Source organism: Sorghum bicolor, chromosome 10 (genome assembly GCF_000003195.3).
Source record: "Sorghum bicolor cultivar BTx623 chromosome 10, Sorghum_bicolor_NCBIv3, whole genome shotgun sequence".
Classification (NCBI taxonomy): domain Eukaryota; kingdom Viridiplantae; phylum Streptophyta; class Magnoliopsida; order Poales; family Poaceae; genus Sorghum; species Sorghum bicolor.
In genome coordinates, this window is record NC_012879.2 from 32352804 (window position 1) to 32368744 (window position 15941).

The following is a 15941-nucleotide window of genomic DNA, read 5'->3' on the forward strand; positions in this document are numbered from 1 at the left end:
GCGCCGTTTTTATCCATAAGTTCCAGTACCTTTTGCTTGTAAGTTTCTTATAATTAGCAATAATAAAAGTTTTCCTTTTTCGCTATACATTGTTTACACGTAGATCTTTCAATGGGCACAACAATCTTCCTCTACGGCGAAGATTCCTAACGACTATCAATCAAACACAGTGATACATCACTCAGATAACATTACAGCGCTCAAAATCATGGTCATGACAAAATCAAACTTTATTACAAACTTTACATACAGAGTTTACAATAAACACCCCGCGGGGCGGCTACTAGTCTACTCCTACAGACTATCCTACAGGCCTACTGCTCGGGCGATCACCCGCTCGGCCTTGCTGCCCAGACGAAGGGGTCGGGGCCACCGACGCCTGGCTGGTCGAGACCGCAGGCGTCGACCTCCCATCTCCGGTAATGGACGCCCCCGATAACTCCCTGGTCGATCTGTCTGACCCCGGCTGGTCGGGGGGAGTGGCTGTCCCACATAGGTTAATGTCGCCGATCACCGTCGACGACAAGTCAAGCAGGCCAGCTTGAAGGTCGTCTACCTCCTGTGGGCCAACTTCCTTGGGGTACCCCCTCTCCAGCCTAGACAGGTCGACCAGGGGATAGTGGGCGCGCACCATGCTGAGGACATGCGCGCCGGCGAACTCCCCGGCGTCCTTGACGAACTGCTGGAGCCAGTCCCACGCCCGTTGCGCCTTCTCGACTGGCGTCAGCCTCGGCGCGTGGGGCTGGTCTTCAGGAAGCTCGGGGCTGATCAAGTCTAGAACCGGGGCTACTCCTTTCCAAAGCTTAATGCAGTTGGTCTTCCATGAGTCCCGATCCTTGATCAGCTCGTCTAAATGCTTTTTGGTATTCACCTTGAGCACTACAAACCAAGCAGGAGGTCAGTTCAAGAACAATGAAAGGAACATTGAGCAGCGAAATAAAAAAGGGGGGTGGCATGGTTATTACCAGACAACTCCCGATTCCTGTGGCCTAGCTCCTCGCCTGCTCGGCGCCCGGCCTCCAGCGCCCCGGCAAGCTCTTGGCCGAGCTGCTCCTTCTCTTGCCGGAGGCGCGCGACCCCCTCCTCCACGTCTACAGGAACAATCCCCTGGTCAACAAAACTAACCACGCAGCTACATACAGCTGTTCGGAGTATGTGACTGACCTGTCCGTTGCCGATACTGGTCGGCTAAACGCCGAGTGAGCTCGAGACAACGCTCCTCCTGAGCACTCATCTCGGCCACCTTCTCCCCAACTTCCGACCGAAGCCGGTCCACCTCCGCGGACAGGGCCTTGTTCTCAGCCACAATGCCCTCTGTTTGGTCGAAGCACCTCTTCTGGTACTTCGCCGTTTTCATCGTGCCCTGCAAGAAGAACACATGTCGACCCAGGAACAAAGCACATAAGTGTCGAGCAGCACAAAGGACCACTTACCTTAACCTCGTCCACAAGACGCTTGGCCACGCGCTCCACCCTTGCGGCCTCTTCCATCTCCGCGAGCTCCTCGTGTCCGATGAAGTGGTCCCCACGTTGGCGCCACACGTAGACGTGCTGGCGGCCATCACGGGGACGACCTTCAATCTCCTCCACGTCGTCGTCTGAGGCCGCCTGGGTCTCCTCGTTCGCCGCACTACCACCGGCTGTGGTCGCAGGCATCACCGGCCCCTGGTCCAGGCCAGGGGAGCCTACAGGCGAAGAGGCCCCTGACCGGGGCGGTGTTGGGACTCCCCTCTCTTCGGCCGGGGGAGGAGTCGGAACCCTGTCTTCCTCCTCCACGATGTTACTCGGGGTAGGGGTCCTCGTAGCCTCCTCATTCCACGTCGGGGTGCTTACCGCGGTCTTCACTGAGGCCGGATGCTCCTCGGCGCTCTCGGCCATGGTTGTTGCCGCGGGCTGCTCCGTGGTCTGCGGCGCGGCGCCCACAACGGCAGCAACGGGCTCGGCCACCCTCTGGCCAGCAACATGGTCAGGATCGACGTCCGACGCCGCGCTAGCAATAAGACGACATTTAAACAATGTCAAAACGCAGCAACAAAACGCAAAACATCGCAGTACGAAAGTAAGAATGCAAACTTACAGGTCAGAGCACCAGTGTGTTGCGGTGAACCTCCTCCTGGTCCTACCGGTCAGTGCCTGCGCCCCCGTCTCTACGACGCGCGTCGGCTCGACGTGCGGTGCAGGCGGGTCACTGGTCACCCGACCAGTGGCGGCCGGCGCAACGTCCGGACGACTGCGAGGCCTCCGGACCAACGACGGCGCGGCCTCCTCTTCCTCGTCGTCGTCATCGGCGATCCGGACGAGCCGACGGCGCTTTGGTGCCTGGCTTCTCTCTGCCGGCAGCGTTGCTGCAGGGGAGGGGTCCGCTGCCATCGGCCTTTTCCCCGCCACTCTGTCCTCGGTGGTCGGGGCGGGGTGGTTCTGCTCCTCCTCACTGCTGGTGTACCGAGTACACCAAGCAGCATCATCCTCTGGCGGGTCTTCCCCCGCGGGATTCTCCATGCCAGGTGCTAGTGATATGTACACTGTGCACCGGTCAACGTCTTAGATCTGCAGCAGTAGCAAAGACAAGTCAACAACTAAGAAGAACAAAAACTAAGGAGGTAACATCAGTCAGTAACATTACCTTAGGAGTTGGTCGCCCCAGCTTGAAGGCCTGCACCCGATCACCGCCTCGAACGAAGCTGTTGTCTACGAAGTTGAACAGCTCATTCAACAGCTATTGCACTTCTGTCTTCTCTAAAACTTCAGGACTCATCCTGTTCGGGTCCTGGCTCCCTGCGTACTTGTACGCCGAATGTACCCTCTTCTGGCAGGGCATCACCCGACGACAGATGAAGTTGCCGACCACTCCTAGCCCGTCTAAACCCGACCACTCGATCAGCTTCATCAGGTCTTCTACCTGACCGGCGAACTCTGGGTGGTCCGTCCAGCTGACCCTCTTCTCGGGAATGTACCCCACGTCGCAGAACGTGGAGCTGCCCGGCTCTTCCCTGACGTAGAACCACTTCTTGTACCATTCGGTGAGAGAAGTGTTCCACGGGCAGTTAAGATACCGGTTCTTCATCCCGTCACGAAGATTGAGGTATACTCCACCTGCAATCTTCGAGCCTCCAACCGCTCCCTTCTTCCTCAAGCAGAAAAGGTAGCGGAAAAGATCGAAGTGCGGCTCTATCCCAACATAGGCCTCGCACAGATGGATAAAAGTGGACATAAGAAGAATCGAGTTCGGGTGCAGATTGCAGATCCCGATCTCATAGTAAAGAAGAAGCCCCTGGAGAAAAGGATGGACGGGAACCCCAAAACCCCTATTGAAAAAGTCTTCGAAAACCACGATCTCACCGGCACGGGGGTCGGGGTAGCTCTCCCCCTCTGGCGCCCTCCACCCGCCGAGCTCTTGGCTGTGCAGTAGCCCCATTCCGACGAGGTCATTGAGGGACCTCACGCTGCTACAGGACTTCTTCCACTCCTTAGCCATCAGTTCGGCCCTCTTCTTGGAGTCGCTCTTCGCCATTGACGCTGCGGGAATGGATGCGAGCTGGGCGGACTGATGGTGGTTGCAGAAGGCAAGAGTGGAAAGCTTGAAGGCAATGTCAGGGTAAGCAATACGGGGGGCAATATCAAGCTTTTATAAGCAACAACTCCACCCCTCCCACTTCCCGCATTCTTGGGAAGTGGGCGGGCCCAACGGCAGATGCGGCGTTTCGGTTTTTAACAATTACCGGCAATTAATACGGCGGCTTTCTTGTATAATTCATGGTTTCCTTTTCTCGAACCGCACAAAGAGCGGCTGCACAGTTACCAGGCGTACCTTTTCACGCAACCATCTGACAATGCGTCAGGAGGTCTCGTCACGTCACTCATTTATGTGGTAAGATGCTTTTTTCAAAATAATAGACAAAAATTAGTGGAAGATCAACGTTCCTGGGGACTGCACCGACCACCGAGCACTGTATGCTTGGGGACTGGTCGCCCAGTCCGCCAGTTTGGAGATCTGGGGACTGCACCGACCATCGAGTACTGTATGCTCGGGGACTGGTCGCCCAGTCCGCCAGTTTGGAGATCTAGGGACTGCACCGACCATCGAGTACTGTATGCTCGGGGACTGGTCACCCAGCCCACCAGTTTGGAGATCTGGGGACTGCACCGACCATCGAGTACTGTATGCTCGAGGACTGGTCACCCAGTCCGCCAGTTCGGAGATTTGGGGACTGCAACGACCACCGAGCACTGTATGCTCGGGGACTGGTCGCCCGGTCCCCCAGTTTGGGGATCTGGGGGCTGCACCGACCACCGAGCACTGTATGCTCGGGGACTGCTCGACCAGCACGGAAGTTTGGAAGAATTAGGGACTATACCAATCACCAAGGCATTATCTGCTCGGGACTGATTGAAAAGTCTATCCGATGGCAAACGAGCATGAGATGCTCAGGGACTGGATAATTTTAATTCTTTTAGACATTGCTACAAGGCTTATACTTCGCCTTCCAGCAAGCTCGGGGACTACATCGATACGATGCATCTGGCGATGCATCTTGGTTTCAGAATTTCTCTGAGGGCCTTTTCTTCTGACCCTGGCACCACATGTCTACGCCACCTACTACCAGGCTCGGGGACTAAGTGGGCACACTTCACCTGGCGGTGAATATGTTTGCTTTTATGAGGTCTATACTTTTCAGAAAAGTAAAGTGGGCACACTTCACCAAGAAAGAAATCTTTTTTAATTTAGAACACCATGCATTCTTCGAACAACCTGCTTCTTCGATGTCAGTGTTGATCAACTGTCTTTTGAGTTGGTCAAAACACTGTTGCAACTGTTTGGGTGATTTTCCTGCTTATTGAAGACGTCAAGCCTGACCGATCGAAGAAGCTCAAGACGGCGTGCTACATCATAATACATGGCGTTCGGGGACTAGCTGTGGGGGTATAAACCCCTTTACCCTCACGGCTAGACTTGGGCCAGGAGGCTTGGCCCATTACGAGACAAGATCGATGCTTGATCCGACTGCTCGGAGTTTCGCGCAAGGAAACAAGACGTGGAGATCAAGCAGGATTCTAGTCGGTTAGAATAGGAATTGATACCGAACTATCTATGGCAATTGTAACCGACTAGGATTAGTTTCCGGATCTGTAACCCTGCCCTCTGGACTATATAAGGAGAGGCAAGGGACCCCCCTAGGCAATTCATATCAACACAATGCAATACAATCAGACGTAGGACGTAGGTATTACGCCCACACGGCGGCCGAACCTGGATAAAAACCTTGTCTGTGTCTTGCGTCACCATCGAGTTCGTAGCTTGCGCACCGTCTACCGATAAACTACTACCGTGGGTATACCCCAAGGTAGACTGCCGACTAGCTTTCGTCGACAGGTACGTTCCATGCAAACCATACACCTATCTTTCATTAAGATAAGCACTATCTCCAAATAGACCAAACCGAGCTTTCACTTGAGCCTCTTCACATAGGAGTACCATCGGGAACTTCCACAACCGTTTCTGAGCCGATGGTGCACTGGGCACAAACCATGCACCTATCTTGCACCAAAACTAATACTATCTCCAACTAGACTGAAGTGAGATTCCATATAATACACTTCATCTAGTAGTTCTATCGGGTGCATGTACAGCTCCATCGGGTGTGTCCAAATTGATTTTTGAGCATATGGTATGTTCCATGCAAATCGTGCACCTATCTTGCATTAAGATTAGAACTATCTCCAAATAGATAGAACCAAGATTCCATAATGGTATCCCAACCTATGGTGCACAAACCATGCACCAATCTTGCACCTAAACTAACACTGTCTCCAAACAGATTGAACCAAGATTCCATATGACACACATGATCTAGGAGTTCTATCGGGTGCATCCAAATTGATTTCTGAGAATATGGTATGTTCCATGCAAACCGTACACCTATATTGCATCAAGATTAGCACTATCTCCAAACAGATCGAACCGACCTTCCACTTGAGCCTCTTCACCTAGGATTATCATCGGGTGCTTGCATAATGGTTTCTGAGCCTATGGTGCATTATGCGCAAACCATGCACCAATCTTGCACATAAACTAACACTGTCTCCAAACATATTGAAGCGAGATTCCATATGAAACACATGATCTAGGAGTTCTATTGCCTGCGTCCAAATTGATTTCTGAGAATATGGTACGTTACATGCAAATCGTGCACCTATCTTGTATCAAGATTAGCACTATCTCCAAACAGATCGAACCGACCTTCCACTTGAGCCTCTTCACCTAGGATTATTATCGGGTGCTTGCATAATGGTTTCTGAGCCTATGGTGCATTATGCGCAAACCATGCACCAATCTTGCACCTAAACTAACACTGTCTCCAAACAGATTGAAGCGAGATTCCATATGAAACACATGATCTAGCAGTACTATCGGGTGCGTCCAAATTGATTTCTGAGAATATGGTACGTTCCATGCAAATCGTGCACCTATCTTGCATCAAGATTAGCACTATCTCCAAACAGATCGAACCGACATTCCACTTGAGCGTCTTGACCTAGGATTATCATCGGGTGCTTCCATAATGGTTTCTGAGCCTATGGTGCATTATGCACAAACCATGCACCAATCTTGCACCTAAACTAACAATGTCTCCAAACAGATTGAAGCGAGATTCCATATGACACACATGATCTAGGAGTTCTATCGGGTGCGTCCAAATTGATTTCTAAGAATATGGTACGTTCCATGCAAACCGTACACCTATCTTTCATTAAGATACACACTATCTCCAAATAGACCAAACCGAGCTTTCACTTGAGCCTCTTCACATAGGAGTACCATCGGGAACTTCCACAACGGTTTCTGAGCCTATGGTGCACTGGGCACAAACCATGCACCTATCTTGCTCCGAAACTAAAACTATCTCCAACTAGACTGAAGTGAGATTCCATATGATACACTTCATCTAGTAGTTCCATCGGGTGCATCTACAGCTCCATCGGATGTGTCCAAATTGATTTTTGAGCATATGGTACGTTCCATGCAAACCGTGCACCTATCTTGCATCAAGATTAGAACTATCTCAAAACATACAGAACCAAGATTCCACATGAGCCTCTTCACCAAGGAGTACCATCACGTGCGTCCAAAATAGTTTCTTAGCCTATGGTGCATTAGGCACAAACCGTGTACCTATCTTGCACCGAAACTAACACTATCTCCAAAGAGACCAAAGAGAGATTCTATATGACACACATCATCAAGGAGTTCTATTGGGTGCTTCCAAATATACTTCTAAGCATATGGTACGTTCGATGCAATTCGTGCACCTATCTTGCATCAAGATTAGCACTATCTCCAAACAAAGCAAACTGAGCTTCCACTTGAGCCCCTTTACCAAGAGTATCATCGGGTGCATCCAAAATGGTTTCTCAGCCTATGATGCATTAGGCGCAAACTGTGTACCTATCTTGCACCAAAACTAACTCTGTCTCCAAACAGACCAAAGCGAGATTATATATGACACATGTCATCTAGGAGTTCTATTGGGGTGCGTCCAAATAGATTTCTTAGCATATGGTATGTTCCATGCAAACTGTGCACCTATTTTGCATCAAGATTAGCACTATCTCCAAATAGATCGAACCGACCTTCCACTTGAGCCTCTTCACCTAGGATTATCATCCGGTGCTTCCATAATGGTTTCTGAGCCTATGGTGCATTATGCACAAACCATGCACCAATCTTGCACCTAAACTAACACTGTCTCCAAACAAATTGAAGCGAGATTCCATATGACACACATGATCTAGGAGTTCTATCGGGTGCGTCCAAATTGATTTCTGAGAATATGGTATGTTCCATGCAAACCGTACACCTATATTGCATCAAGATTAGCACTATCTCCAAACAGATCGAACCGACCTTCCACTTGAGCCTCTTCACCTAGGATTATCATCGGGTGCTTGCATAATGGTTTCTGAGCCTATGGTGCATTATGCGCAAACCATGCACCAATCTTGCACATAAACTAACACTGTCTCCAAACATATTGAAGCGAGATTCCATATGAAACACATGATCTAGGAGTTCTATTGCCTGCGTCCAAATTGATTTCTGAGAATATGGTACGTTACATGCAAATCGTGCACCTATCTTGTATCAAGATTAGCACTATCTCCAAACAGATCGAACCGACCTTCCACTTGAGCCTCTTCACCTAGGATTATTATCGGGTGCTTGCATAATGGTTTCTGAGCCTATGGTGCATTATGCGCAAACCATGCACCAATCTTGCACCTAAACTAACACTGTCTCCAAACAGATTGAAGCGAGATTCCATATGAAACACATGATCTAGCAGTTCTATCGGGTGCGTCCAAATTGATTTCTGAGAATATGGTACGTTCCATGCAAATCGTGCACCTATCTTGCATCAAGATTAGCACTATCTCCAAACAGATCGAACCGACCTTCCACTTGAGCGTCTTGACCTAGGATTATCATCGGGTGCTTCCATAATGGTTTCTGAGCCTATGGTGCATTATGCACAAACCATGCACCAATCTTGCACCTAAACTAACAATGTCTCCAAACAGATTGAAGCGAGATTCCATATGACACACATGATCTAGGAGTTCTATCGGGTGCGTCCAAATTGATTTCTAAGAATATGGTACGTTCCATGCAAACCGTACACCTATCTTTCATTAAGATACACACTATCTCCAAATAGACCAAACCGAGCTTTCACTTGAGCCTCTTCACATAGGAGTACCATCGGGAACTTCCACAACGGTTTCTGAGCCTATGGTGCACTGGGCACAAACCATGCACCTATCTTGCTCCGAAACTAAAACTATCTCCAACTAGACTGAAGTGAGATTCCATATGATACACTTCATCTAGTAGTTCCATCGGGTGCATCTACAGCTCCATCGGATGTGTCCAAATTGATTTTTGAGCATATGGTACGTTCCATGCAAACCGTGCACCTATCTTGCATCAAGATTAGAACTATCTCAAAACATACAGAACCAAGATTCCACATGAGCCTCTTCACCAAGGAGTACCATCACGTGCGTCCAAAATAGTTTCTTAGCCTATGGTGCATTAGGCACAAACCGTGTACCTATCTTGCACCGAAACTAACACTATCTCCAAAGAGACCAAAGAGAGATTCTATATGACACACATCATCAAGGAGTTCTATTGGGTGCTTCCAAATATACTTCTAAGCATATGGTACGTTCGATGCAATTCGTGCACCTATCTTGCATCAAGATTAGCACTATCTCCAAACATAGCAAACTGAGCTTCCACTTGAGCCCCTTTACCAAGAGTATCATCGGGTGCATCCAAAATGGTTTCTCAGCCTATGATGCATTAGGCGCAAACTGTGTACCTATCTTGCACCAAAACTAACTCTGTCTCCAAACAGACCAAAGCGAGATTATATATGACACATGTCATCTAGGAGTTCTATCGGGGTGCGTCCAAATAGATTTCTTAGCATATGGTATGTTCCATGCAAACTGTGCACCTATTTTGCATCAAGATTAGCACTATCTCCAAATAGATCGAACCGACCTTCCACTTGAGCCTCTTCACCTAGGATTATCATCCGGTGCTTCCATAATGGTTTCTGAGCCTATGGTGCATTATGCACAAACCATGCACCAATCTTGCACCTAAACTAACACTGTCTCCAAACAAATTGAAGCGAGATTCCATATGACACACATGATCTAGGAGTTCTATCGGGTGCGTCCAAATTGATTTATGAGAATATGGTACGTTCCATGCAAACCGTACACCTATCTTTCATGAAGATTAGCACTATCACAAAACATACCAAACTGAGCTTTCACTTGAGCCTCTTCACCTAGGAGTACCATCGGGAACTTCGACAACGGTTTCTGAGCCTATGGTGCACTGGGAACAAACCATGCACCTATCTTGCACCGAAACTAATACTATCTCCTACTGGACTGAAGCGAGATTCCATATGATACACTTCATCTAGTAGTTCCATCGGGTGCATCTACACTTCCATCGGGTGTGTCCAAATTGATTTTTCAGCATATGGTATGTTCCATGCAAACCGTGCACCTATCTTGCATCAAGATTAAAACTATCTCCAAACAAACAGAACCAAGATTCCATAATGGTATCCCAGCCTATGGTGCACAAACCATGCACCAATCTTGCACCTAATCTAACACTATCTCCAAACAGATTGAACCCAGATTCTATATGACACACATGATCTAGGAGTTCTATCGGGTGCGTCCAAATTGATTTTTTAGAATATGGTATGTTCCATGCAAACCGTACACCTATCTTGCATCAAGATTAGCACTATCTCCAAACAGATCGAACCGACCTTCCACTTGAGCCTCTTCACCTAGGATTATCATCGGGTGCTTGCATAATGGTTTCTGAGCCTATGGTGCATTATGCGCAAACCATGCACCAATCTTGCACATAAACTAACACTGTCTCCAATCAGATTGAAGCGAGATTCCATATGAAACACATGATCTAGTAGTTCTATTGGGTGCGTCCAAATTGATTTCTGAGAATATGGTACGTTACATGCAAATCGTGCACCTATCTTGCATCAAGATTAGCACTATCTCCAAACCGATCGAACCGACCTTCCTCTTGAACCTCTTCACCTAGGATTATTATCGGGTGCTTGCATAATGGTTTCTGAGCCTATGGTGCATTATGCGCAAACTATGCACCAATCTTGCACCTAAACTAACACTGTCTCCAAACAGATTGAAGCGGGATTCCATATGAAACACATGATCTTGGAGTTCTATGGGGTGCGTCCAAATTGATTTCTAAGAATATGGTACGTTCCATGCAAATCGTGCACCTATCTTGCATCAAGATTAGCACTATCTCCAAACAGATCGAACCGACCTTCCACTTGAGCGTCTTGAGCTAGGATTATCATCGGGTGCTTCCATAATGGTTTCTGAGCCTATGGTGCATTATGCACAAACCATGCACCAATCTTGCACCTAAACTAACAATGTCTCCAAACAGATTGAAGCGAGATTCCATATGACACACATGATCTAGGAGTTCTATCGGGTGCGTCCAAATTGATTTCTGAGCATATGGTACGTTCCATGCAAATCGTGCACCTATCTTGCATCAAGATTAGCACTATCTCCAAATAGATCGAACCAAACTTCCACTTGAGCGTCTTCACCTAGGAGTACCATCGGGAACTTCCACAACGGTTTCTGAGCCTATGGTGCATTATGCGCAAACGATGCACCAATCTTGCACCTAAACTAACACTGCCTCCAAACAGATTGAAGCGAGATTCCATATGACACACATGATCTAGGAGTTCTATCGGGTGCGTCCAAATTGGTTTCTGAGAATATGGTACGTTCCATGCAAACCGTACACCTATCTTTCATCAAGATTAGCTGTATCTCCAAACAGACCGAACTGAGCTTTCACTTGAGCCTCTTCACCTAGGAGTACCATCGGGAACTTCCACAACAATTTCTGAGCCTATGGTGCACTGGGCACAAACCATGCAACTATCTTGCTCCGAAACTAATACTATCTCCAACTGGACCGAAGCGAGATTCCATATGATACACTTCATCTAGTAGTTCCATCGGGTGCATCTACAGTTCCATCGGGTGTGTCCAAATTGATTTCTGAGCATATGGTATGTTCCATGCAAACCGTGCACCTATCTTGCATCAAGATTAGAACTATCTCCAAACAGACAGAACCAAGATTCCACATGAGCCTCTTCAACAAGGAGTACCATCGCGTGCGTCCAAAATAGTTTCTTAGCCTATGGTGCATGAGGCACAAACCGTGTACCTATCTTGCACCGAAACTAACACTATCTCCTAAGAGACCGAATTGAGATTATATATGACACACGTCATCTAAGAGTTCTATTGGGTGCTTCCAAATATATGACACACGTTTGATGCAATTCGTGCACCTATCTTGCATCAAGATTAGCACTATCTCCAAACAAAGCAAATTGAGCTTCCACTTGAGCCCCTTTACCCAGGAGTATCATCGGGTGCATCCAAAATGGTTTCTTAGCCTATGATGCATTAGGTGCAAACTGTGTACCTATCTTGCACCAAAACTAACTCTGTCTCCAAACAGACCAAAGCGAGATACTATATGACACATGTCATCTAGGAGTTCTACTGGGGTGCGTCCAAATGGATTTCCTTGCATATGGTATGTTCCATGCAAACCGTGCACCTATCTTGGATCAAGATTAGCACTATCTCCAAACAGATCGAACCGACCTTCCACTTGAGCCTCTTCACCTAGGATTATCATCGGGTGCTTGCATAATGGTTTCTGAGCCTATGGTGCATTATGCGCAAACCATACACCAATCTTGCATCTAAACTAACAATGTCTCCAAACAGATTGAAGCGGGATTCCATATGAAATACATGATCTAGGTGTTCTATCGGGTGCGTCCGAATTGATTTCTAAGAATATGGTACGTTCCATGCAAATCGTGCACCTATCTTGCATCAAGATTAGCACTATCTCCAAGCAGATCGAACCGACCTTCCATTTGAGCCTCTTCAACTAGGATTATCATCGGGTGCTTCCATAATGGTTTCTGAGCCTATGGTGTATTATGCGCAAACCATGCACCAATCTTGCACCTAAACTAACACTATCTCCAAACAGATGGAAGCGAGATTCCATATGACGCACATGATCTAGGAGTTCTATCGGATGCGTCCAAATTGATTTCTGAGAATATGGTACGTTCCATGCAAACCGTACACCTATCTTTCATGAAGACTAGCACTATCACCAAACAAACCAAACCGAGCTTTCACTTGAGCCTCTTCACCTAGGAGTACCATCGGGAACTTCCACAACGGTTTCTGATCCTATGGTGCACTGGGAACAAACCATGCACCTATCTTGCACCGAAACTAATACTATCTCCAACTGGACTGAAGCGAGATTCCATATGATACACTTCATCTAGTAGTTCCATCGGGTGCATCTACACTTCCATCGGGTGTGTCCAAATTGATTTCTCAGCATATGGTATGTTCCATGCAAACCGTGCACCTATCTTGCATCAAGATTAGAACTATCTCCAAACAGACAGAACCAAGATTCCATAATGGTATCCCAGCCTATGGTGCACAAACCATGCACCAATCTTGCACCTAAACTAACACTGTCTCCAAACAGATTGAACCAAGATTCCATATGACACACATGATCTAGGAGTTCTATCGGGTGCGTCCAAATTGATTTATGAGAATATGGTATGTTCCATGCAAACCGTACACCTATCTTGCATCAAGATTAGCACTATCTCCAAACAGATCGAACCGACCTTCCACTTGAGCCTCTTCACCTAGGATTATCATCGGGTGCTTGCATAATGGTTTCTGAGCCTATGGTGCATTATGCGCAAACCATGCACCAATCTTGCACATAAACTAACACTGTTTCCAAACTGATTGAAGCGGATTCCATATGAAACACATGATCTAGGAGTTCTATTGGGTGCGTCCAAATTGATTTCTGAGAATATGGTACGTTCCATGCAAATCGTGCACCTATCTTGCATCAAGATTAGCACTATCTCCAAACAGATCGAACCGACCTTCCACTTGAGCGTCTTGACCTAGGATTATCATCGGGTGCTTCCATAATGGTTTCTGAGCCTATGGTGCATTATGCACAAGCCATGCACCAATCTTGCACCTAAACTAACAATGTCTCCAAACAGATTGAAGCAAGATTCCATATGACACACATGATCTAGGAGTTCTATCGGGTGCGTCCAAATTGATTTTTAAGAATATGGTACGTTCCATACAAACCGTACACCTATCTTTCATTAAGATACGCACTATCTCCAAATAGATCAAACCGAGCTTTCACTTGAGCCTCTTCACATAGGAGTACCATCGGGAACATCCATAACGGTTTCTGAGCCTATGGTGCACTGGGCACAAACCATGCACCTATCTTGCTCCGAAACTAATACTATCTCCAACTGGACTGAAGTGAGATTCCGTATGATACACTTCATCTAGTAGTTCCATCGGGTGCATCTACAGCTCCATCGGATGTGTCCAAATTGATTTTTGAGCATATGGTACGTTCCATGCAAACCGTGCACCTATCTTGCATCAAGATTAGAACTATCTCAAAACATACAGAACCAAGATTCCACATGAGCCTCTTCACCAAGGAGTACCATCACGTGCGTCCAAAATAGTTTCTTAGCCTATGGTGCATTAGGCACAAATCGTGTACCTATCTTGCACCGAAACTAACACTATCTCCGAAGAGACCGAAGAGAGATTCTATATGACACACATCATCTAGGAGTTCTATTGGGTGCTTCCAAATATATTTCTAAGCATATGGTACGTTCGATGCAATTCGTGCACCTATCTTGCATCTTGATTAGCACTATCTCCAAACAAAGCAAACTGAGCTTCCACTTGAGCCCCTTTACCTAGGAGTATCATCGGGTGCATCCAAAATGGTTTCTCAGCCTATGATGCATTAGGCGCAAACTGTGTACCTATCTTGCACCAAAACTAACTCTGTCTCCAAACAGACCAAAGTGAGATTCTATATGACACATGTCATCTAGGAGTTCTATTGGGGTGCGTCCAAATAGATTTCTTAGCGTATGGTATGTTCCATGCAAACCGTGCACCTATTTTGCATCAAGATTAGCACTATCTCCAAATAGATCGAACCGACCTTCCACTTGAGCCTCTTCACCTAGGATTATCATCGGGTGCTTCCATAATGGATTCTGAGCCTATGGTGCATTATGCACAAACCATGCACCAATCTTGCACCTAAGCTAACGCTGTCTCCAAACAAATTGAAGCGAGATTCTATATGACACATGTCATCTAGGTGTTCTATCGGGTACGTCCAAATTGATTTCTGAGAATATGGTACGTTCCATGCAAACCGTACACCTATCTTTCATCAAGATTAGCACTATCACCAAACATACCAAACCGAGCTTTCACTTGAGCCTCTTCACCTAGGAGTACCATCGGGAACTTCCACAACGGTTTCTGATCCTATGGTGCACTGGGAACAAACCATGCACCTATCTTGCACCGAAACTAATACTATCTCCAACTGGACTGAAGCGAGATTCCATATGATACACTTCATCTAGTAGTTCCATCGGGTGCATCTACACTTCCATCGGGTGTGTCCAAATTGATTTCTCAGCATATGGTATGTTCCATGCAAACCGTGCACCTATCTTGCATCAAGATTAGAACTATCTCCAAACAGACAGAACCAAGATTCCATAATGGTATCCCAGCCTATGGTGCACAAACCATGCACCAATCTTGCACCTAAACTAACACTGTCTCCAAACAAATTGAACCAAGATTCCATATAACACACATGATCTAGGAGTTCTATCGGGTGCGTCCAAATTGATTTCTGAGAATATGGTATGTTCCATGCAAACCGTACACCTATCTTGCATCAAGATTAGCACTATCTCCAAACAGATCGAACCGACCTTCCACTTGAGCCTCTTCACCTAGGATTATCATCGGGTGCTTGCATAATGGTTTCTGAGCCTATGGAGCATTATGCCCAAACCATGCACCAATCTTGCACATAAACTAACACTGTTTCCAAACTGATTGAAGCGGATTCCAAATGAAACACATGATCTAGGAGTTCTATTGGGTGCGTCCAAATTGATTTCTAAGAATATGGTACGTAACATGCAAATCATGCACCTATCTTGCATCAAGATTAGCACTATCTCCAAACAGATCGAACCGACCTTCCACTTGAGCCTCTTCACCTAGGATTATTATCGGGTGCTTGCATAATGGTTTCTGAGCCTATGGTGCATTATGCGCAAACCATGCACCAATCTTGCACCTAAACTAACACTATCT